This window comes from Aquarana catesbeiana, linkage group LG04 (assembly GCF_042186555.1).
Source record: "Aquarana catesbeiana isolate 2022-GZ linkage group LG04, ASM4218655v1, whole genome shotgun sequence".
Lineage (NCBI taxonomy): Eukaryota > Metazoa > Chordata > Amphibia > Anura > Ranidae > Aquarana > Aquarana catesbeiana.
In genome coordinates this window covers 142790426-142816756 of record NC_133327.1, presented here as the reverse complement: position 1 = coordinate 142816756, position 26331 = coordinate 142790426, and the positions used below count along the sequence as shown (strand labels likewise).

Sequence of the window (26331 nt, the reverse complement as noted above, 5' to 3'; positions counted from 1 at the left end):
GCTCCGCTGGGGACTCCTGGTGTGAGGGGGGGCTCCGCTGGGGACATCTGATGTAAGGGGGGCTCTGCTGGGGGCACCTGATGCAAGGACGGACTCTGCTGGGACATCTGACGCAAGGACAGACGGCTGGTGGCAGGCGAAGTGGCTAGTGACACGCTCAGGGATCCCACTGATTCTGCATTATGGTAAGTTGAATGATTTCATTTTATATTACAATGTATTGATAGAAATAATGCACTTCAATCATCCTGACACCATAACAACCATGGTGCCGGGATGATTGAACTGCTAACACCAGGTGTTAAGAGTATCTTTATCTGCTGATTGTTAAACTTTCTAGAATACACATATTTTTATTGTGTAGGATCTGGGGCTGCTGTCCCGTCATTTTCCTGTCCCCCTCTAATCCCTCTAATCCCTCTCCCCCTCTAATCCCTCTCCCCCTCTCTCCCTCTCCATCCCTCATTCATCTCAGACTCTAACCACACCCTCTTGAGCCACGCCCATCTAAGCCACGCCCACTGTGTCGCGTAAACCACGCCCATTTTTCGCAGCGGCACGCACTTATATTTTTCCTTAAGCCATGCCTACAAACGAATGCCCCGCCCCCTAATTATTGTATGGCTCCGCCTACAGCCACAAAAGTGTCCCACATTTTTTTTTTACAATGTTGGCAACTATGATTTTTGTGTTTCTGTGCTTCTTTATGCAATGCAGCCAGATCATGGTTGGTACGAGGTGCTGGCAGGGAGCTGTACATAGCTTTCTGAAAGCATCACCACACCCTCCCTCAGTACTCTTCCTAACAACCCTCAGCCCTGATGCAAGCAGTGTGTTGGCTCTGATGGCAATCTGCAGGAGTGAGTCTTCCTAGGCAGGCTTTAAAGAGGAAGGAAAGTCCACTTTTTAACTTGTACCTATAATAAGGCTTACCTGTAGGTACAGTAAATATCTTCTAAACGTGCATTGTTTAGGAGAAATTTACAATGGATGCAGCCAATGATGTCACCGGCGCATGCGCTCTGAAGGGATGGCAATCCCTACCCAGAGCATCCATACAGCCCGCAAACCCAGAAGGGTGAAGATGGAAGCACAGGGGAGCCGTGACAGCACTGCTCTAGAGAACTCCATGCGCAGGTAAGTCTGTCATAATGTGCTAGTATGCAGTGCATACTAGTTCATAGGGACTTAAACCTGCAATTTTTATATTTTTGTGGTGGTTTACTACCACTTTAATTAGCTGAAGTTTGCCTTTAAATAGTTAGTCAGGTCCATCTAAATCTGCTAGTACATCTAATGTCGCGTACACACGACCGGACTTTACGCCATACTTGGTTCGGCGGACAGGAGTCCGTCGGACAATTCGATCGTGTGTGGGCTCCAGCGGACTTTTTTTCCCCAAAAGTTCGACGGATCTAGAAATGAAACATGTTTCAAATCTTTTCGACGGACCCGAGTCCGGTCGAAAAGTCCGCTCGTCTGTATGCTAGTCCGACGGACAAAAACCGACGCTAGGGTAGCTATTGGCTACTGGCTATGAACTTCCTTGTTTTAGTCCGGTCATACATCTTCACGTACGAATCCGTCGGACTTTGGTTGATCGTGTGTAGGCAAGTCCGTTCATTCGGAAAGCCCGTTGTAAAGTCCGTTGAAAAGTCCGCAGGACAAAGTCTGCCGTAAAGTCCGCTCGTGTGTACGTGACATAACACTACCCTTTCCCCAGATTGACAATGCTGTTGTCCAAAGGTAGAGATGCTCTTAAGCTGTACAAAAATTCCTTGTACATTCAATCGAAAATCGCAAAAAATTGTGCAGGAACCTTTTTTTCAAATCGGTGTGGCACTGCAAAGAGGGAACCACACCAATTTGAACTATTGCCGACAATAGGCAGAGACTTTTCATGCAATTTGGAGCCGCATGACAAGCAGCACAGGTGTGAATGGGGGCTTAATGATTTGCATTTCTGCCAAGTACTAAGAATTACACAGCTCTGCCACACAGCACAGCCAGGCTTGAAGTATAGTAGATCTGATTTTTTTCTGCTGCCTGGATACTGAAAAGATTTGCTTTAGTCTGATGAGCTTGTTTCTCTGTTACTTTGCTCTCTCCTCCCAAAACTGACTGGCTCCCTATGCTGCTTCTCCCTCCCCAATCTGAGCTCTGCTGTACAGGGACTATGAGTGGCTGATACGAGATTGAATATACAGTCAGGTCCATGAATATTGGGACATCGACACAATTCTAATCTTTTTGGCTCTATACACCAACACAATGGATGTGAAATGAAACAAACAAGATGTGCTTTAACTGCAGACTTTCAGCTTTAATTTGAGGGTATTTACATCCAAATCAGGTGAATGGTGTAGGAATTACAACAGTTTGTATATGTGCCTCCCACTTTTTAAGGGACCAAACGTAATGGGACAATTGGCTACTCAGCTGTTCCATGGCCAGGTGTGTGTTATTCCCTCATTATCTCATTTACAAAGAGCAGATAAAAGGTCCAGAGTGCATTTCAAGTGTGCTATTTGCATTTGGAATCTGTTGCTGTCAACTCTCAATATGAGATCCAAAAAGCTATCACTATCAGTGAAGCAAGCCATCATTAGGCTGAAAAAACAAAACAAACCCACCGGAGAGATAGCAAAAACATTAGGTGTGGCCAAATCAACTGTTTGGAACATCCTTAAAAAGAAAGAATGCACCGGAGAGCTCAGCAACACCAAAAGACCCAGAAGACCATGGAAAACAACTGTGGTGGATGACCGAAGAATTCTTTCCCTGGTGAAGAAAACACCCTTCACAACAGTTGGCCAGATCAAAAACACTCTCCAGGAGGTAGATGTATGTGTGTCAAAGTCAACAATCAAGAGAAGACTTCACCAGAGTGAATACAGAGGGTTCACCACAAGATGTAAACCATTGGTGAGCCTCAAAAACAGGAAGGCCAGATTAGAGTTTGCCAAACAACATCTAAAAAAGCCTTCACAGGTCTGGAACAACATCCTATGGACAGATGAGACCAAGATCAACTTGGACCAGAGTGATGTGAAGAGACGAGTATGGAGAAGGAAAGGGACTGCTCATGATCCAAAGCATACCACCTCATCAGTGAAGTATGGTGGTGGTAATGTCATGGTGTGGGCATGTATGGCTGCCAATGGAACTGGTTCTCTTGTATTTATTGATGATGTGACTGCTGACAAAAGCAGCAGGATGAATTCTGAAGTGTTTTGGGCAATATTATCTGCTCATATTCAGCAAAATGCTTCAGAACTCATTGGACAGCGCTTCACAGTGCAGATGGACAATGACCCGAAGCATACTGCGAAAGCAACCAAAGAGTTTTTTAAGAGAAAGAAGTGGAATGTTATGCAATGGCTAAGTCAATCACCTTACCTGAATCCGATTTGAGCATGCATTTCACTTGATGAAGACAAAACTGAAGGGAAAATGCCCCAAGAACAAGCAGGAACTGAAGACAGTTGCAGTAGAGGCCTGGCAGAGCATCACCAGGGATGAAACCCAGCGTCTGGTGATGTCTATGCGTTCCACACTTCAGGCTGTAATTGACTGCAAAGGATTTGCAACCAAGTATTAAAAAGTGAAAGTTTGATGGATGATTGTTAATCTGTCCCATTACTTTTGGTCCCTTAAAAAGTGGGAGGCACATATACAAACTGTTGTAATTCCTACACCGTTCACCTTATTTGGATGTAAATACCCTCACATTAAAGCTGAAAATCTGCAGTTAAAGCACATTTTGTTTGTTTCATTTCAAATCCATTGTTATGGTGTATAGAGCCAAAAAGATTAGAATTGTGTCGATGTCCCAATATTTATGGACCTGACTGTAGGTGTTTACACTGCTTGCATTGTAAAAAAAAAACATTTAAAGATGTAGTAATGAATATCCAGCAGATTCATTTATGTATTTTAAAGTAGAGCTATAGGCAAAACCTTTCATTTAGGACAGAGTAAGGGAGGGTTATAATCCCTGTTGTATTTTATTATTATTTTTTGCCATCTGTGCCCCATTGGGGAGAATTTCCTTCACTTCATACCCCATAACCAAGACAGGAAGTGAAAGGAAATCCCTCCAAAATGAGGGAACCCCTGGTTGTCATCAGGGTCACCAGAACTAGTGTCCTCATTGGAAAATTTTCCCCTCTATTACCGCTTTAAGTGTCAAGACAAAAATGGGATTTTCTTTCACTTTCATGGGGGAAAAAACTGAAAAATTACCCCGATGGAGTTCTAATACTTCTCCACTCTATCCAAAACAAAACAAAAAAAAAGTTTTGTCTTTATACATTAAATCTGCCCAGAGTGCACCATTAAATTTAATATTTAGGAAGGAGTTAAAGTATAGCTAAAGGAAAAACATTTTAGTTTTGGATTGGGTGGAGAGGGATGAGAACACCTGTCAGGTATTTATTCCTGTCTGTGCCCCTGTTAGTCCCTATTTACACCTGTGTGTTCTGGAAATGAACATGTGTGCATTTTTGGGCATCTTGCTGGGACATGTGCAAAACATGCACTGTGCTTGCAGTGGCATTACCTTTCAATGGCACCCCAAACGCGGACAGCATACGAGCAATTTGTGCATAGCAAAACAGGCCACAAATGCGCCAAAACGCACTGTAAAATATAAATAAAATGTGAAGCTTCTTTGACATGTTTGCCACGCATAGGGTAGTCCATTTAAGTGAATAGGCTACCTTATGTGTGTTGAGTAAAAAGATGTGAGGTGTGAATGGGGCCTTAGGGAGATTCACCCTCTCTATTTGTCCCTTTTAGGTTACCAAGCGTGAAAGTAAAAGAAAATCCCACATTTTGAGCTGTCACCAAGATAGAAATAGCACTGAAATCTTTTCATGGAGACACTAGTTATAGAATCCCCCCAATATGGAGTGTTTTTCTTTTACTTCCTGTTTCAGCTATTGAACAGGAAGTGAAGGGAAATCTCCCCAATTGGTAATGGCAAAATAAATCCTGACAGCCACTGCAACAATGCAAGTAACTTACGTTACTGTGCAATGTGGTAATATTCATTCGCTATTGTCACACAACTGGGTGGACTCGGGGCGCAGTGCTCCAATCCACTGCTCTACTGACACCATCCACTGCCCTACTGACACCATCCACTGCTCTACTGACATCATCCACTGCTCTACTGACACCGTCCTCTGCTCTACTGACACCGTCCTCTGCTCTACTGACACGTCCACTGCTCTACTGACACCGTCCACTGCACTACTGACAACATCCACTGCTCTACTGACACCATCCACTGCCCTACTGACAACATCCACTGCACTACTGACACCATCCACTGCCCTACTGACAACATCCACTGCACTACTGACACCATCCACTGCCCTACTGACACCATCCACTGCTCTACTGACATCATCCACTGCTCTACTGACACCGTCCTCTGCTCTACTGACACCGTCCTCTGCTCTACTGACACCATCCACTGCTCTACTGACACCGTCCACTGCACTACTGACAACATCCACTGCACTGCTGACACCATCCACTGCCCTACTGACACCATCCACTGCTCTACTGACACCCTCCACTGCTCTACTGACACCATCCACTGCTCTACTGACACCATCCACTGCCCTACTGACACCATCCACTCCTCTACTGACACCGTCCACTGCCCTATTGACACCATCCACTGCTCTACTGACACAGCCCACCGCCCTACTGGCATCAACCTCTGCTCTACTGACACTGTCCACTGCTCTACTGACACCGTCCTCTGCTCTACTGACACCGTCCTCTGCTCTACTGACACCGTCCACTGCTCTACTGACACCGTCCACTGCACTACTGACAACATCCACTGCACTGCTGACACCATCCACTGCCCTACTGACACCATCCACTGCTCTACTGACACCCTCCACTGCTCTACTGACACCATCCACTGCTCTACTGACACCATCCACTGCCCTACTGACACCATCCACTCCTCTACTGACACCGTCCACTGCCCTATTGACACCATCCACTGCTCTACTGACACAGCCCACCACCCTACTGGCATCAACCTCTGCTCTACTGACACTGTCCACTGCTCTACTGACACCATCCACTGCCCTACTGACACCATCCACTGCTCTACTGACACTGTCCACTTCCCTACTGACATCAACCTCTGCTCTACTGACACCATCCACGGCCCTACTGACACCATCCTCTGCTCTACTGACACTGTCCACTGCCCTACTGACATCAACCTCTGCTCTACTGACACTGTCCACTGCTCTACTGACACAACCCACTGCTCTACTGACACCGTCCACTGCTCTACTGACACCATCCACTGCTCTACTGACACCGCCCTACTGGCATCAACCTCTGCTCTACTGACACTGTCCACTGCTCTACTGACACTGTTCACTGCTCTACTGACACCATCCACTGCTCTACTGACACCGTCCACTGCTCTATTGACACAGCCCACCGCCCTACTGGCATCAACCTCTGCTCTACTGACACTGTCCACTGCCCTACTGACACCATCCACTGCTCTACTGACAGCATCCACTGCTCTACTGACACCATCCACTGCCCTATTGACACCATCCACTGCCCTACTGACCAGATTATTATCATCTATTAATATTTATTATTTACTTTTTGAAATGATAATAGATATGTAGTTATAGATAACAATAAATAAGATGACATAATGATGATAATCTCTGTGACCCACTGAGCTAAGCTGCTCCGGAGCTCTCTGTCACACGTCCTCTCCTGAGCACTGAGCACACACTACTGCTGACACTCCCCTGCAGGCTGCAACTTCTTACCATTGGCCTGTGACGTCATGTGGGAGGGGCCACATCCTTATAAGGAGGCATGCGAGCGCCCCCTGGAGAGTCTATCATAGTGAATACACAGAGAAAAATAACAGGATGGGAGCGTGGCTCTGTAAGGACTCCGCCCATCTCCAGCACTGCCTATGCAATCCCTGGGTATGATCCAAGAGGGTAGGCAGAGATTAGCTGCCATATATACAGGTGAGGGGGGGGGGGCTGAGTGCATATGGGTGTTAGTGGTCAGGCCTAAAGCTGTGTAAGGGGCCAAAAAAATTTTCATAGCTGCCCTGAGCAGTGCTAGGCTCTGATTGGAAATTTAATTTATGAATAAAAATCAATAAATTCATATCGATTCACAAAGTGATGAGTGCCCTTAGACTAAAATGACGTGCTCATTAGGATAGAGTGACGTGTGCCCATTGGGATAGAGCAACATGTGCCCATACATATCGGCCTAAACTGAGGAAAAATTTAGTTTAAAAAAAAAAAAATTGGGGGATATTTATTATAGCAAAAACCACAAAATATTGTGTTTTTTGCAACATTGTCGCTCTTTTTTTGTTGATAGCACAAAAAATAAAAATAGCAGGAGGTGATCAAATACCACCAAAAGAAAGCTCTATTTGTGGGGAAAAAAGGACATAAATTTTGTTTGGGTACAATGTCACACGACTGCGCAATTGTCAGTTAAAGCGACGCAGTGCCGTATTGCAAAAAATGGCCTGGTCAGGCAGGGGGCAAATCCTTCCGGGGCTGAAGTGGTTAATGTCTAAACGGCTGGCACCAAAAGTGAAAATGTCCAAATTGCGCCCAAAGTGTCAATATTTTGTGTGGCCACCATTATTTTCCAGCACTGCCTTAACCCTCTTGGGCATGGACTCCAGTGGCAACCTGTGAAGCTCTGGTGGAGTCCTCTTCCACTCCTCCATGACGACATCACAGAGCTGGTGGATGTTAGAGACCTTGCGCTCCTTCACCTTCCATTTAAGGATGCCCCACAGATGCTCAATAGGATTTAGGTTTAGAGACATGCTTGGCCAGTCCATGACCTTTACCCTCAGCTTCTTTAGCAAGGCAGTGGTCATCTTGGAGGTATGACATGTGCCCATTAGAATAGAGTGACGGGTGTCCTTAGACTTAAAAGACGTGTGCCCATTAGAATAAAGTGGCGTGTGCCCATTGGGATAGAGTGACATGTGCCCATTGGAATAAAGTGACCCCTGCCCATTAGGATAGAGCAACATGTTCCCATAAGAATAAAGTGATGTGTGCCCATTAAGATAGAGTGACGTGTGCCCATTAGGATAGAGCGACATATTCCCATTAGAATAAAGTGACTTGTGCCCATTAGGATAGAGTGACGTGTGCATATTAGGATAGAGTGATTGTGCCCATTAGGATTGAGTGATGTGTGCCTATTAGGATAGAGTGCTGTGTGCCCATTAGGATAGAGTGACCCGTGCCCATTAGGATAGAGTGACATGTTCCCATTAGAATAAAGTGACGTGTGCCCATTAGCATGGAGTGACGTGTGCCCATTAGGATAGAGTAATGTGTGCTCATTAGGATAGAGTGATGTGTGCCCATTGGGATAGAGTGCTGTGTGCCCATTAGGATAGAGTGCTGTGTGCCCAATAGGATAGAGTGACGTGTGCACATTAGGATAGAGTGATGTGCTCATTATATTTCATCCATAAACATACAGTGCCCTGCCTGTGCCAATCTGCTGTATATGACTCCTGTAATGGGGGTCATGAAAATCTGGTGAGTAGGTTGTGTGACCGGTGTTGGTGGCGCAATGGACCAATGGAATCATATGCACTATTAGAAATCATTTGATGGAAGTTTACTTTACCTTTTGGACACTGCACCATAAGTTTATTTATAATTTTTTCTATACACTGGACTGGAGATATCTGGTGGTAATTTTATGTATAATAGCACTTCAGAGTTTACATTATTGTATATTTTGCACGTTCACTTTATGTTAATTAATCTGCTAGGGACATCTAGCGGTCATTCATGATATTGCACTTGTTTTGCACTTTATGATGTATATGTTTTGTTAGAGTAGGCTGCGTTGTTCATCACATTTTTCTTACTGCACTGATTAGAGCTCAGGCACAGGCTCCATTGGCTCCTGCTGCTGTCAGTCACAGCCAGTGAGTAGGGGGCAGGCCTGAGACGGCTAAGGAGTGAGCATGCACAAGTGTCCCATAGCAAGCTGCTTGCTATGGGGGGCATCAGCAGGGAGGAGGAGCCAGGAGTACTGACAGGGACCTAAGAAGAGGAGAATCAGGGCTGCTCTGTGCAAAACCATTACACAAAGCAGGCAAGTACATATATATATATATATATATATATATATATATATATATATATATATATATATATATATATATATATATGTATGTATAATTTATTTATTGCATGCAAAACACACTGCCCTTGTGACCTGCTCCAGGTGAACGTTGAGTGAAGGATTGCGTATATGGAATTGTATTTTTTTGTTTTTGAACTAGATGGACTTGTGTCTTTTTTTAACCTAACTATGTAACAATGTGTCAATGTTAATGACACTGCAAACACAGTGCATTTGCCTGCACCATAACGCCATTCTGTACCATGCGATCCAGTTGTGGTGCAGCTCAAAAATGGTGCAATGCAGTTCTTTGTTGCAATTTGAGCCCATTTAAAATGAATGGGCTCAAATCGCACTGCACTGAATCGCATGTGAATTGCAGGAATTGATTCCATTTCACATGTGCGATTCACATGCGGTTGAGCCTAAAGACTGCAAGGATAATACAAGATATGGTTAGTAACTGCAGTCAAGAGATGGTCAGAGATTGTGGGCATGATACAAGAGAAAGTGGGTATGTTACAAGAGACTACTGTCAGAGACTGTGATCAGAATATAGGAGTTGTTGGAGGCTGGGAACATGGTTCAAGAGAAAGTAGTAGACTGGAGACACATTACATGAGACTGCTAGAAATCCCAGCTATTACAGGGAAATGGGGGACCCAAGAGTAGTGTCTGCAGGGCACAGGTTGGGCACCTAAGTTGTAAACGATTGTTTACAGCCCATGAAGCTGCCATCTTTGCCTCAGTTTGATCTGCAGTGGGTGCTGCACATGTGATCATTTATAACAGCAGCCATTTGGTGGCTTGACAGTTTGGTTGAGAGCACAAGCAACTTTTATCTTTCTTTCTCACGGCATTCCCCGAATGTAACTGTTTTGGGAAACTGATCGATGGGTTTAGTTCCACTTTAAAAGCTTCAGGTTAGGTTCACATATATGCATCCAATTTGCATGACAGGTGAGTGTGACCAGCTGTCAATGGAGCTGTTTCACACAGGTCTGGGGTGACCGCAGTTCAGATTGCAGAAGGGTGCTGGGCATCTTTGGGTCCGGTTCAAGTTCGAATTCATGCAAAAATTCAGAGCTGAATCGCACCTGAACCGGTGAATAGACACGCACCGGGCCCCATGCCGTGAACCGCAGCCGGAGATATGTGAACCCGGCATGAAAAAGAAAAATGTTTCTGCAGCAGTTTGGCGCCCCGCCAGCATTGTACCTACACGATGTCACACAGGGTCACTAGAGGGTGGAGGAACCGCTCTCCTGTTTCTGCAGAGTCACTCCCTCATTGGCTGGATTATGGCGGTAATGCTCTCCCTCACTGGTGAAGGACGATTGTACAGTGTTTCCGCCATCAAGGGACGGACAACTCGCTAATCCAGCCAGAAAGGGAGCATCACCATGGAAGCAGGTGAGTTATTTCTCTACAGGTTAGTCACCTGTAGCATGACAAGATCACAAGTATTAGGGTGACCATACATGTCACAATCTGATTGTATAATCTTCTTTTAAACTTACCAATTTTTACATCAAAGAGCACAAATTTACACAATGCATTTAGTTTGTATCCAATGCACAGGGCCTTCTATGACAGATTTGGTGGTGGATGTAAAGCAGATTGTACAGAGCTTTAGTTGGAGTTGGGCTTTAGGATTTAAAATGTGACCATTGAAAACGATATCCTGATGAGGGTCCATTACCAGCTGCGTCTCTGCTGGTGTGTACACAAGGCCTATTCAGGCTCCTTCTGGACTGGTGTCTTAGAGATCAGTTATACCCGATTATCATTCTTCCCAGGACTGGTATAGATAGTACATTGCAGGTACCCCTCATCTCCTCTATTACAGGGGATAATGAACAGTCGGTGCAGATGGCGAAGATCTGGGGAAATGAAGGTGTGGTACGGGCCACCTCTGAAGGGTTTGTCACTATTAAGATTGACAGTAAGAAGTTTGTGAACCTTTATTACTTTAATTTTATGTAATAAGCTGTATTTAATAAAGTGTCTGATAGAAGATCCATCTGTATGTTCTGTGGCTGTGTAATAATAAATACCTTCTTCCATGATTACTGTCTGTGAAGGTTCCAATGTATCCAGGTCATAGCATAGCTAGTAGTAGTCACATTCAACTGGACTTGTTCTGTAATGTTGAAGGCACATCATACCTTCTCCAGAACTGAAGAAGTGGGATGAAGAAGCTATAAAATGACTTCAACATTACAGAAAGTCTGGCTGAATGTGACAATCTACTACCAGCTATGCTAATAATATATTGTTAGACAGGGTTGGTAAAGGTTGGCACACTCAGCCTGAGGACTGACAGCTGTTGGACTGTTGCCAGGGCATGTTAAGAGGCAGTGTTGCCAACCTACCAGATTGAAATTTACTGACACAACACCCAAAATTTACTGGCATTTCCAAAAGTTACAAAATCACAGTTTTAAGCACACATTTTAGTATTTAGGCTACAAACAAGTACAATATGCAATTAGCAAAGTGATTTAAGGTAGATAATAAGGCAAAAAATATATATTTTTTTTATTTTAATGACGATAGTAAATACAATCGATTTACACACATGTGAAATTGATTCTCACAGTGACACTGACAGCAGTGTGCAGCAGCACAGATGATAGACACCTCACTGATATGACACCTGAGTTACAGAGACAGTCTCTCTCTACGCCAGATGGTCCCTTCAGTCCAAACAGCACTGACAGTCCCGCTCCCAGCTAGGGAAATATTACACCAATTCACATCAGTCCCCCCTGCCCTTACAATAAATCAGCGCTTCCCGGTGAGATAACCCAGGCGAGTTTAGATTCATATCTGAACATGGCTGAGCCCATCCTTAGTCTGGACATGAGCAGAGATAGGAGGACCGGGCTATGTGACCAAGCCAGGAAATTCAGTTGGGTTTTCTGTAAAAAAAAAAAAAAATCAGCAGATACAAATACTATATATACATATTTTAAAAATCAGTAACTTCTTTCCATGTCCAGGATCCAGAGCTTCCCGCAGCCAGTTCTTATTACCGCTACAGGTCCCGACATCACCATCTTTGATACAGGACTTGACTTAGACTTTTAAGGAAGGAAGAATGTACCATTGGAAAATTATTATATTAACTATCCATGAATTTTGACCCCGGAATTACTCTCACGCCGACGGTCACAGTGATACTTCACATAAATGCATCCTATGCTGATTTTTTGCAATGGGGTGATATTACAATTTTTTTCACTTCTAAAAAAAATAAATAAATAAACAGTCCCCTGCAACAAATATTGCAAATGTTGACCCTTTAAAATGGAGGTACTGACCAGTCCCTGTTATCATTCAGCAGATGGTTCATCGCACTTCTTTGGGTCCCCAGCACCTCCATCTTGGGATTTGGGAGTCTGCTGTGACTTCCTGAGCAATCTCAACCGGCACCCCGCTGTGCATGCATGAGATTGTGTGGTGCAATAAGACTGGTTCTGCAGACTCCTTGCACGTGTGACATATCCCAGGAGGCTGGGGGTAGAGAAGGGGACAAGCTGAGCAATGTCATTCTTGTCCAAAAAGGTACTGGCTCCCTGGAATAAAAAAAGAAAACAAAACACATTTCAAAGTGTTTAGGGTGGGGAGGTGGATAAAGCGGCACTTCACTTTAAAGTGAAAGTCTGCTTTAAAACGCCACTCCGGGATCAATGTCACCCGGCCACCTACCACCATCTATGTGATTGTTGGAAAAAAAAAACCCCATCTAAATGCCCATTTTTACATAATACGACGCAGCCCAGAGTCTTCTCCTATTCCTATTCTGCTTGGTGTCCTTTGTTGGGCAGTGATGTGGACAATCCCTACAGTATGGCCGTCGGCTGGGTCCTCTTAGGAGTTAGAAGATGACCAAGATCATGAGAGGGGGAAGGTAGGGGATTGGAGGGCACAGGGCACCATGGCAATGCTGGATTAGCGGTCCTGCACACAACTGATGGGGAACTTAGGTGAGTATTGCCATCTTCACTGGGTAAGAGGGAAAATAGACAGTCAGAACCAGATGGGAAGGGGGGGTGGGGTAAAAATGTTATTTTACTCCTGAGTGGGGCTTCAATAGAACATGCTGAAGATAGAAAGCAGCATAGATAATAATAACACAACCCCAACTCCAAAAAGTTGGGACGTTGTGTAAAATCTACATTAAAAAAAAGCAATGATTTGCTAATATGTGTAATGAAAAACTCCTGCGCTGCCTCAGCGTGTTCCACACCAACCAGATTCATTTTTATAATGCTACTTTTTAGTACCTACAACGTCTATTAAAATAATAATGACAAAATATTACATACACAATATATATGTGTGAATAATGAAAAGGGGGCAGTGACAGATCGACTGTTCATACAGAGTATGAACAGACGATCTGCTGTCTTCCCTTCACTGTCCCCATCCCCCACAGTTAGAATCACTCCCTAGGACACACTTAACCCCTTCACTGCCAGTAACATTTTTACAGTAATCAATGCATTTTTAATCGCACTGATCACTGTATTAATGCCAATGGTCCCAAAAATGTGTCAAAATTGTCCGACGTGTCCGCCATAATGTTGCAGTTACGATAAAAATTGCAGATCTCTGCCATTACTAGTAAAAAAAAAAAAAAATAATAATAATAAAAATGCTATAAATCTATCCCCTATTTTGTAGACGCTATAACTTTTGCGCAAACCAATCAATAAACGCTTATTGCAATTTTTTTTTTACGATTTTTTTTTTTTATATTTACAAAAATGTGATGGGTGCACTCACTTTTGTGAGATACTGTGTGTGTGTGTGTGTGTGTGTGTGTGTGTGTGTGTGTGTGTGTGTGTATATATATATATATATATATATATATATATATATATATTTATTATTTTTTTATTTTTTTTAACCACTTGACCTCCAGGTCTTTTTCTGACAGTTTTGTTACATCTGGAATTTTGCTAGAAATGTAGTTAGAAACCCCAAAACATTAATTATATATATATTATAAAGCAGAAGCCCTGGAGAATGAAATGGTGGGTTTTTTATGCGACACGGTAATTGCACAGTTTTTCAAACACACTTTTTTGGGGGAAAAAAAACACACTGTTTTACATTTTAAGGCAAAAAAAAACAATACATAACCCAATTTTTGGTGAAAATAAAAGATGTTACGCTGAGCCAAACATGTCACGCTTTAAAACTGTGTACGACCGTGCAACGGCAACAAACAATGTCAATTGTACTATCCATAGGCGACGCTTTAAAAGCCTTCACAGGTTTCCACTTTCGATTTACACAGAAGGTCTGCTTCTAGAATTACTGCCCCTGATCTGACGTTTACCATTTCACCTTACATGTGTGGGACCAACGCATGTATTCACCTTTGCACAAGGGCACTTTACTTTAATATATAGAGATATATATATATATATATATATATATTTTTTTTTTTTACAATGTCCTCGCTTTAAAGAAAAAATTTTAAACTCTTGCTGCTGTCAAAAAGAATGTAAGTACTTCCTGTGTCAGCAATAGGCATGTGACAAGTACTCTTTATGGAGCGATCTGGGGTCTATAAGACCCCAAATCCCTCCTCTAAACATAGAAGCATTTGATTACACCAAGATCGTCATTACTTCTGGATTACTATATTATAGAGCCCAACAAAGCTGATCGGGTCTTTTCTGGGCTCTGTGATCAGCCGGCGGAAGTGCCAGCTGGTTGATCGGGACTTCCAGTGGGATGGGAGATCCCAATACAGCCACAGAAAGTGGCAGGAGACATCCCCTTCTCGCTGCTTGTAAAAGCAGTCCAGCGGCTAATTAGCCACTAGGATTACTTCTACAAGAAAGCCGACTGTCGGCTCTAAAAAAAATGGTACCGTGGGGGGGTGCCTGCCGATGCAAACAACATCCTGGTATAACAAGCTAAAGCCTAGTGAGGTACGGATACGTTGCAGGTCGGCAAGTGTCAGAACACAACTTGTGTCTTTTTATTTCAGGGGTCCCCATCAGAGTTCCCCCCTAAAATCCAGTGTTCTTATCAGAGTGCCCCCTTAAATCAGGTTCTTATCAGAGTTCCCCCTTAAGTGTCCCCATCAGAGTTCCCCCTTAAGTCACGTGTCCCCATCGGAGTTCCCCCTTAAGTCACGCGTCCCCATCGGAGTTCCCCCTTAAGTCACGTGTCCCCATCAGAGTTCCCCCTTAAGTCACGTGTCCCCATCAGAGTTCCCCCTTAAGTCACGTGTCCTCATCGGCGTTTCCCCTTAGGTCACGTGTAGCCATTGGAGTTCCCCCTTAAGTCACATGTCCCCATCGGAGTTCCCCCTTAAATCGGGTGTCCCCATCGGAATGTCACACAATCATTTCCGGGAATTCTCTTCCTCCATCACACGACATTTATTTATTTTTATTTTTTTTTTTAAACGTGCTGCACATAGTTTATTTAATGCAGCTAATAATAAAATTAAACTGGACTTCTGGACTAGACATCAGTGAGTTGGTGTTCGGGCAGAACTACCAAATCACAAATATTGCCTTATGGAGGAGGGCACGTGGTTGTGATGGGTTGGAGAAATTGACAGAACATCAGCTCTCCCTTCCTCTGAGACGAGAGCCGTGTGACGTGGTAAAAAAGTGGGCGGGCCAATCCTCATCGAGGAGGCGGGCGCGCGAATGTTGGCCATGTGGACGGCTGCGTGCGCTCCGCAGTGTTGACATCGGGTTGCTAGGTAACCAGCACGCTGTGCCTGAGCAGCCGCGCGGCGCTGATTGGCCGGTACAGCCGGCTTCTGCAATCTGTCAGATTGTAATGGGCGGTAGTTGAAATTGGTAGCGGGGTCTCATGTCCAAGGCAGCTGGGCTGCTCCTTGAGCCCGCATCGCCCATCCAATGTACTGCATGACTGGAGAGCCCACCCCCTCCCACCACGGCAAACACCTGGCGTCTGTAACCATGACAACACATTGGGGCGTCTCTGACTCTTACACGACTCCGCCCCTGTTCTGAGATGTCTATTGGCACCTTTATTCCAACAATGGCGTAGAATTAAAATCCGCCTCCGCAGCGTCAGGAGTGGAGAAGAGTTGTGGGTGGGAGGTGCAATTACAATCTGGGATGTGAGGGCACAGCCAGCCTAGATCCGCCCATGAAATTTAGTTTTCTCCGATCCTTTTTTAAAAATGTCCGACTCGGCTTCAGTAAATCCCCGCCCCCTATCTCTCTAAAGCCCCTAGTTACAATCTCCGCCCCCTTACCAGTCAAAAGTGTTGCTTTAGGAAGACATCAAGGTGGGCGTGACGGAGAACAGGCGAATCATGCGGCTTCTCTAGCTGGCAGACTGAACCTCCCTCAGAGTGACGCACTAAGTTAACGCCCTCTCGCCGCGCGCTCGCACCTGATTGGGGATCTCCAAAGCAGGCTCCGCCCCTTCATTTCTGCTGACTATCACCTCGCGGCCCTGCCGCTGTCTGATAGGCGTGGCCTATGTTCTACAGGTCCCTGGCTCCTCCCCCATATTCTCCCTATATTCATACCCGCGCTGAGTGGCCTGCGATTGGCCGGTACAGCCGGCTTTTGTAGTCCGTCAGATTCTGATGGGCGGGACTTAAAATTGGACAGCTGGGCTGCTCCTTGAGCCCACGCCACCCATTCAATGTATTGCATGGCCGGGGGCGGAGACTAGAGGTCAGCAGAGAGCGAAGGGGAGGAGCTGGAGAGGAGAGCCCACCCCCCTCCCACCACGGCAAACACCTGGCGTCTGTAACCATGACAACATCTTGGGGCGTCTCTGACGCTTACAGGACTCCGCCCCTGTTCTGAGATGTCTAGTGGCACCTTTATCCCAACACCGGTGTACAATTAATATCCGCCTCCGCAGCGTCAGGATTGGAGAAGAGTTGTGGGTGGGAGGTACAATTACAATCTGGGATGTGGGGGCACAGCCGGCCTAGATCCGCCCATTTAAGTTTTCTCCGATCCTTTTTTAAAAATGTCCGACTCGGCTTCAGTAAATCCCCGCCCCCTATCTCTCTAAATCCCCTAGTTACAATCTCCGCCTCCTTACCAGTCAAAGGTGTTGCTTTAGGAAGACATCAAGAGGTGGGCGTGACGGAGAACAGGCGAATCATGCGGCTTCTCTAGCTGGCAGACTGAACCTCCCTCAGAGTGACGCACTAAGTTAACGCCCTCTCGCCGCGCGCTCGCACCTGATTGGCGGTCTCCAAAGCAGGCTCCGCCCCTTCATTTCTACTGACTATCAGCTCGCAGCCCTGCCGCTGATAGGCGTGGCCAATGTTCTACGGGTCCCTGGCTCCTCCCCCATTTTCATATCCGCGCTGAGTGGCCTGCGATTGGCCGGTAAATCCGGCTTTTGTAGTCCGTCAGATTTTGATGGGCGGGACTTAAAAATGGACAGCTGGGCTGCTCCTTGAGCCCGCACCGCCCAATGTATTGAATGGCCGGGGGCGTAGACTAGAGGTCAGCAGAGAATGAACGGGAGGAGCTGGAGAGGAGAGCCCATCCCCTCCCACCACGGCAAACACCTGGCTCATGTAACCATGACAACACCTTAGGGCGTCTCTGACTCTTACACGACTCCGCCCCTGTTCTGAGATGTCTATTGGCACCTTTATCCCAACACCGGTGTAGAATTAAAATTCGCCTCCGCAGCGTCAGGAGTGGAGAAGAGTTGTGGGTGGGAGGTACAATTACAATCTGGGATGTGGGGGCACAGCCGGCCTAGATCCGCCCATGATAAGTTTTCTCCGATTTCTTTTTTAAAAATGTCCGACTCGGCTTCAGTAAATCCCCGCCCCCTATCTCTCTAAATCCCCTAGTTACAATCTCCGCCCCCTTACCAGTCAAAGGTGTTGCTTTAGGGAGACAGCAAGAGGTGGGCGTGACGGAGAACAGGCGAATCATGCGGCTTCTCTAGCTGGCAGACTGAACCTCCCTCAGAGTGACGCACTAAGTTAACGCCCTCTCGCCGCGCGCTCGCACCTGATTGGCGGTCTCCATAACAGGCTCCGCCCCCGCATTTCTGCTGTCTATCAGCTCGCGGCCCGCAGCTGTCTGATAGGCGTGGCCTATGTTTTGCCGGCCCCTGGTTCCTCCCCCACATTCTCTGCCTAGCACAAAGTGATAGTGGCTGCCGCTGACAGGGAATCGGTCCCGGGGGCATGATGGAGCACGAGCAGCAGTGCAAGGAGGCCCCGCCCTCCGGGATTATCTGCGACGCCCCTTTTGTGTCCGGAGATCGGCAAACAGCAAGCCAGATGCAAGGCTAGATGATGTAATGCCTGTGCCCCGTGCAGCATAGGGAGGGAGGGATCTTGGAAGCACCTCCAAAGTCTTATCCAATCATGCTTTGTCTGTGCTGAAGCCCCTCCCCTTTGTTTGGATTTCAGGAAGAAGAAGAAGCAGCTCTGTAACTCCCACATGAATCTTTATTAATGTATACTTCAGGGAGGGGAGAAGCTATTTGTACAGCAGCCTGGACAGTGATAGGTTTGTTGTTTAGTGCAGGCAAGGGACAGGACAAGAAGAAAACATGTTCTTAGTGTTGTAATGACTCTGACACCAGGCTCTTGTTAACCACTTCAACACCGGGCACTTTTACCCCCTTCCTGCCCAGGACAATTTTCAGCGCTGTCACACCTTCAGGCTGACTTAACACTATTGCTAACACAGACATCGCATGTCATTCGCATCCCATTGCTGTGCAGATCACATGCCATGTCTGTGTGATTCCAATTCTGCCATACAGTTCTATGGCTGAACTTGCTATACATTTACATGAAAATGCTGCAGGAACCTTTTTTTCCCGCACTGGAATTAGAGCTCCTGGGTGTGCACACCTTATGTGATCCGATTCCTGTCTGAATTGACAGTTTGCACTGTGATCTGGGGGTGTCATTAACTTTGTATTGGCACCCGCAGCGGTTCGCATAAGGCGGTGTGAACTGCCTGCGAGGGAGATGCAATGTGGGAACCGCCACTGGAATCACGCTGGTTCCCACATTGCAATAGTGTGAACCCAGGCTGAATGACAATTGTGCGGTCATGCAACGCTGTACCCATATGACATTTTTATCATCTGTTTCACACAAATAGAGCTTTCTTTTGGTGGTATTTAATCACCACTGGGGGTTTTTTATTTTTTGCTCAAAAAACTAAAAAAGACGAAAATTTATAGGGAAAAAAAATAAATCAATAAAAAAGGTTTTCTTAGTTTCTATCAGTATATTTTGCAATAAGTAATTTTTCTCCTTCTGTGCTCTCATGAGGCTGCACTGAGGGGCACTGATAGGCATTGATGAGATGGAACTGATGAGAAGGCACTAATATGCTGCACTGATGGGCACAAATTGGCATCATTGATGGGCACTGTTGGGGCTGCACACATAATCAGGGCATTGATTACCTGTACAGGTCTCCCCTGCAAGGAAATGCTGCTGATTGGCTCTCCCCATGTCACACTCTGTCATTGTGATGCGAGGAGAGCCGATTACCGGCACTTCCGTGTACATGTGATTGGACACAGCCAGTCACATGGTTAAAGAGCCATGTCATTGGCTCTTTACCGAAATCGGGGTTGCGCCTTGTCCCAGGGACACAGCATGCCCGCGATCACCGTGCTGCATGCCCTCACAGGCGTGTGACTGGGGCGGCAATGTTCCAGAAGGAGAGGTGATCTCGCCCGCCGTCATTTTACTATACAGCAGGTGGAGGTGGTTAAAGATACTCAGCATCAGAGGGACAGAACACAGACCTCATACATTCATTTCTATCAGCAAAAATCATGTTTATTAGAGATTTTTCTGACAGGAAGAAAAGAATGCACAAGCTCTGTGTTTTGTTTCTTTCCTCTGGTTGCTCCATCTTTAAAAGAGAAGTACAGCCAAAGCTCGTTAGGCTATACCTCTCCTATAGATCACAGGAGTGCAGTTCGTTCTGCACTCCTGTGACCCGTGTCAGCTGACGTCACAGAGCCACTCCAGGCTCAGGCAAGATCACGACAATGAAGTCTGGATCCGCCCACATGCCTAGACAGCACCCGACTCAGCCTCTCAGCGAGCTGCTTAGAGCCTGATCCAGCCACTCCGCCCCCTCCACAGCCCAGCGCTCCAGTGAGCAGAGAGTCGGTGAATGACAGTCAGCAGCTCTTTGCTCGGGGAGCTCTGAGAACCCAGTGATCGGCGGTGTTAGAACGCTCGGTTCTCAGTGTTAGAGGCGGTGGGGGACATGCAGCATCGGACCAATGCTGCATCCACCTAGGCAAGTATGAATCTGGAATAAATCAAAACCCTATACTTCTCTTTTAACCCTTATGGCTCATTCACACTAGTTTTGCCCTCTGAAGAGCAATCAACATTTGAATTGCTCTCCAGAGCACATTAGACAGGTGGCGAGAAGGTGTTGTATCGCCTCCTCTCTGCCTGCTTTATCTCCTTGAACCCTGCACTAGTGCACCACAACTGTGTGCATTGCAGAGCAGCCCTATTCACTTGAATGAGTTGTCAGGAGATCAACTTTTGTTTGTAATGCATGAATGAATTTTATGGTTTTAACTATATTCCCTTATTCTAGTTATGTATGTATCATGTTGTTTGCACTCAGCACTTTTATTAATTCATTTTGCACAGCATGAAACCAGCACATTTATTTAACCGCTTGTCACCCGCCGGCTGTCATATGACGACCAGGCGGCGTGGCTCTCGTTCTCATATGACGCCCTCGCCTTCCCGGCCGATGGCACTCACGCGTGCCCGCCGTGTCACTCTGGACCCAATGCGCGTGCCCAGCGGCCGCGATGTACGTGCGATTGCCCGGTAACACAGCTGGACCGTGGATCTGTGTGTGTAAACACACAGATCCACGTCCTGTCAGGTGAGAGGAGACCGATGGTGTGTTCCCAGTACAGAGGAACACCGATCGGTCTCCTCCCCTTGTGAGTCCCCTCCTCCTACAGTTAGAATCACTCTCTAGGAAACATAATTAACCCCTTGATCACCCCCTAGTGTTAACCCCTTCCTTGCCAGTCACATTCATACAGTAATCAGTGCATTTTTATAGCACGGATCGCTGTATAAATGTGAATGGTCCCAAAAATGTGTCAAAAGTGTCCGATATGTCCGCCGCAATATCGCAGTCACGATAAAAATCGCAGATCACCGCCATTACTAGTAAAAAAATAAATAAATAAAAATGCCATAAATCTATTCCCTATTGTGTAGACGCTATAACTTTTGCGCAAACCAATCAATATACACTTATTGCGATTTTTTTTTTTTTACCAAAAATTTGTAGAAGAATACATATCGGGCTAAACTGAGGAAAAAAATTGTTTAAAAAAAAAAAAATTGGATATTTATTATAGCAAAATTAAAAAATAATGCGTTTTTTTTCAAACTTGTCACTATTCTTTTGTTTATAGCACAAAAAATAAAAACCGCAGAGGTGGTCAAATACCACCAAAAGAAAGCTCTAATTGTGGGGAAAAAATGATAACAATTTCATTTGGGTACAGTGTTGCACGACCGCGCAATTTTCATTGAAAGTGTGACAGCGCTAAAAGCTGAAAAATGGCCTGGGCAGGAAGGGGGTAAAAGTGCACTGTATTGAGGTGGTTAATATTTAGCTATTTCTCAAAGTGTTTGTATATTCACACTTTATGTAGTCTGCTGCTTTCTCCATTTTATTATCGTTTTTCGGATGAATTACCACTAAGTGCTTAAGTTTCTATGCACATTTATCAGATTCTATGTAACCTGTTCCTCTTAAGCCACTCCCACTGTCAGATGCTATCTCTACATGACCCTCATCTTGTGGCCCTTAAATTACTATACTTAAAGTGGAGTTCCACCCACTTTTACAACTCTTCAGCATCCCTCACTAAACTGCGCACTGCAAACGAATTGGATATTTTTAATTTTTTTTTCTCAGCACCTCCTGTATATCTGCTGTATTCATTTTTCACTTCCTCCTCCTGTTTGCAATGCCTTCTGGGAAGGGGTGGCAACTTCCTCTGAAACTGCCGTTGCTATGGAAACCTGACCTGAAACCTATTACACTGCTTGTGCTGCACTGAGCATGTGCGAGATCTGCAAGGATGAGATCCAGGAAGAAATACAGTCTGGCTTCAGATGCCCACACTTAAGATGGCCACGGCCTGCTGTAAATTTATAAAATAACAAACTACTGCTATAAACCAACAAAACAGACCTTAGTTTACAGACTAACTTTACTAGAATACATTAAGCTTGTGTATTATGGGGGTATTTTTATTTAAAAAGTATCATTTTGGCCGGAACACCACTTTAAAGAGGAGGTCTGGTTTAAAAAAAAAAAAAATCATTTCAAAAGTAAGCAGCTACAAACACTGTAGCTGCTGACTTTTAGTAAGCATACTTACCTGTCCAGGGTATGCCCGTGATGTCGGCTGATTCGTCCATTGGATTGGGTCCCAGCGCCGCCATTCGAAGTAAGGGAAACAGGCAGTGGAGCCTTGTGGCTTCACTGCCCATTTTCTACTGCGCATGCATGAGTCTCGCAGTGCTTTGTGAATGGACGGCTGTGTTCTGGGACACACACAGTTCCCAGAACACACCGCGCCACCTTCCCCAGAAGACAACGTGAGGAGGAGAAGACTGAAGATCACCGCGGTGTAGGAAGTGGCAGATTAGGACGATCTGCCTATCAACAGCCATTTCTGGTAAGTAAAAATAATTTTTTTTCTATTTTTTTTTCACATTTTTAGGAGCATTTTATTTGCATTTTTTTTTCTTAGGGTGGACCCCCGCTTTAACTACCCCACTACCCCATTGACTTGAGGTTATTGCTGGTCCTGACACCTTGCTAGGGGTTATCATTGCTGGTCCTGACACCTTGCTAGGGGTTATCATTGCTGGTCCTGACACCATGCTAGGGGTTATCATTGCTGGTCCTGACAAATGTTGGGGGCTCTTATTGCTGGTCCTGACACCTTGCTAGGGGTTATCATTGATCATGCTGACACCTGGCTAGGGGTTATCATTGCTGGTCCTGACACCTTGCTAGGGGTTATCATTGCTGGTCCTGACACCTTGCTAGGGGTTATCATTGCTGGTCCTGACACCTTGCTAGGGGTTATCATTGATGGTCCTGACACCTTGCTAGGGGTTATCATTGATGGTCCTGACACCTTGCTAGGGGTTATCATTGATGGTCCTGACACCATGCTAGGGGTTATCATTGCTGGTCCTGACAAATGTTGGGGGCTCTTATTGCTGGTCCTGACACCTTGCTAGGGGTTATCATTGATCATGCTGACACCTGGCTAGGGGTTATCATTGATCATGCTGACACCTGGCTAGGGGTTATCATTGCTGGTCCTGACACCTTGCTAGGGGTTATCATTGCTGGTCCTGACACCTTGCTAGGGGTTATCATTGATGGTCCTGACACCTTGCTAGGGGTTATCATTGATGGTCCTGACACCTTGCTAGGGGTTATCGTTACTGGTCCTGACATATGTTGGGGGCTCTTATTGCTAGCTCCAATGGAGCTTCTTTTTCTTCCACAATCTCTTTAGGGTTCCCCCAGGCTTCTATTCAGCCTATAGAAAGAGGGAAAGGTAACACACTATAGACTGGGAAGAAACAGTCCCTGTTGGCCACACCCACATTATAGCCACGCCCACACACAAACATTTGCCGCATCAGCTTCCCCATTTATGCTTCCAACACCTGCTCAGCACCCCCAAAAAAATTGTTTTGTAACCGCCCCTGCGATGAAGTGATCGTGGCTGCGGCTGACGGAGAGGATTTGTGCATCTCGTTCATAACATGGAGGTGATGAGGAGAGGGAGGGGTGTGGGACACTGAGACTACCATGGCTGGCTGGTGGCAGTGCAGAGCTGAGGAGGGGGCACTTACCATGCTGGTCTGAGGTGGAGGGGCCCCTGACATTGTACATATAAAATCTATGGCCCCCTCAACAGTAAATGGGGATTTGTACAGCAGGCCTGAGCTGGAAGGGCCCATCACTGTGTGGGAGGGGGCCCCTTACCCTGTAGGATTAAAGTGTATTGGCCCCTGACAGTAAAGGGGTCCCTCAGTCTGCGGGCCACCTTTTATGCCTGAGAATGAGGGACCCCTGACAGTAAAGGAGGCCTTGCCCTGGAGGCTGAGGGGGCCCCTCAGTGTCTTTATGAGAAGAGGGACCCCCTGACAGTAAAGGGGTCCCTCAGTCTGCAGGTCTGAGGTGGAAGGGCCCTTACCCTATAGGACTAAAGAGGAGGGTCCTCTGACAGTGTACAGTAAATTGAAGGCTTGGATGGAGGGGGCCCCCTCACAGTGCTTAGTTTAGGGGCTCCTTGTAGTGGTAAGGGCCCCTGACAGTGTACAGCAAAGAGAGCCATCACCCTGTATACCTGAGGGGGTAAGGGGCCCCTCACTCTGCAGGGCTGAGGGGCCCATGAAAGAATACTGTGACCCCTTTCCCCCCACCCATCTCCGCCACATATATGTTAATGCCTCTCTTCTTCGTGTATTTAACCACTTGCTTACTGGGCACTTAAACCCCCCTCCTGTCCAGACCAATTTTCAGCTTTCAGCGCTGTCGCACTTTGAATGACAATTGCGCGGTCATACAACACTGTACCCAAATAAAATTTTCATCATTTTTTTCCACAAATAGAGCTTTCTTTTGGTGGTATTTGATCACCTCTGCGGTTTTTATTTTTTGTTAAAAAAATTAAAAAAGACAGAATTTAAAAAAAAAAAATTATATTTTTTTATATTTTGTTATAAAATTTTGCAAACAGGTAATTTTTCTTCTTCATTGATGTACGCTGATGAGGCTGCTTTGATGGGCACCGATAGGCTGCACTGATGGGCACCAACGGGTTGCACTGGTGGGCACCGATAAGGCAGCACTGGTGGGCACTGATAGGCGGCACTGGTGGGCACTGATAGGCAGCACTGGTGCGCACTGAGAGGTGGCACTGAAGGGCATTGATAGGTGGCATTGGTGGGCACTAATAGGTGGCACTAATAGGTGGCAGTGATGGGCACTGATAGGTGGCAGTGATGGGCACTGATGAGTTACACTGATAGGCAGCACTGCTAGGTGGCACTGATGAGGTACTGATTGGCAAAACTGGTGGGCATTGATAGGTGGCACTTGTGGGCATTGATAGGTGGCACTGGTGGGCACTGGCAGAGGGTACTTATTGGCACAGAGGAGGCAGAGGAGGAGGCAGATGTGCCTCCTTCCTCTTCTGGACCGATGTCCCTTGAATATAAGCCGGTGATCGGCTTTTTTTGACAGAGTGAGGAAAAAGAAAAAACGATCACAGAGCTTTTGTTTACACACGTGATCAGCTGTCATTGGCTGACAGCTGATCACGTGGTAAGGGGCCGGGATCGGTGATCACCCGAGTCTCGGTGACTCGGTGATTACAGCGCACACCGCTCGCTCCTTGCAGGGGGAGCGCGCAAAGGGGAGGACGTCTTATGACGGCCTCCCGGAAATTCAGGTCTGCGCTGTAGCCGTCATTTAGCTATAGCGCAGACGGCAAGTGGTTAAAGTGTGGGGCCCAATACTGAATGCTATTGGAGGGGAAGGAGGCTTACCCTTTAGTTCTGAGAAAGAGGCACACCCGATAGTCCGGTACTCAGTATGGTGGGGTGAATCCAAAATGTCAGGAGGTGAGGGGAAATCTTTCCCTTGGAGACACCTGGTCTGGTGACAACTGTCCAATGGGGAGGGGGGATTCCTTTCACTTCCTGTTGTGTTTGTGGGACAGGAAGTCAAAGTTCTCATTACGGGGCTAACTCTTCCCAAAACTATAGAATAGAAACATAGAAAAGTGATGGCAGAAAAAGACTGAGTAGTCCATTGAGTCTGCCCTCTTCTTTTTTTTTGGGGGGGGGGGTGTTTGGGTTCTGGATCCTGTCCCACAGAGACAACAGGAAGTCAAAGGAATTCACCACCCCCCCCCCCTTAGACAGGTGTCACCAGACCCAAGGGTACTTCCTGTCTGATAAATCTGTTGTCACTAGAACAGGAATGAGGGAGAATTATTCCTCTAACAACACCCTGAGTAGCAGTAGAAACCCAGCGGAGATTCTTA

At 46.0% G+C, this 26331-nt stretch overlaps 1 pseudogene; it reads right to left on the bottom strand.

The window, feature by feature from the left end:
- The window catches only part of LOC141141206 (E3 ubiquitin/ISG15 ligase TRIM25-like), an 84490-nt pseudogene that overhangs the window by 44549 nt on the left and 13610 nt on the right, over positions 1-26331 (bottom strand).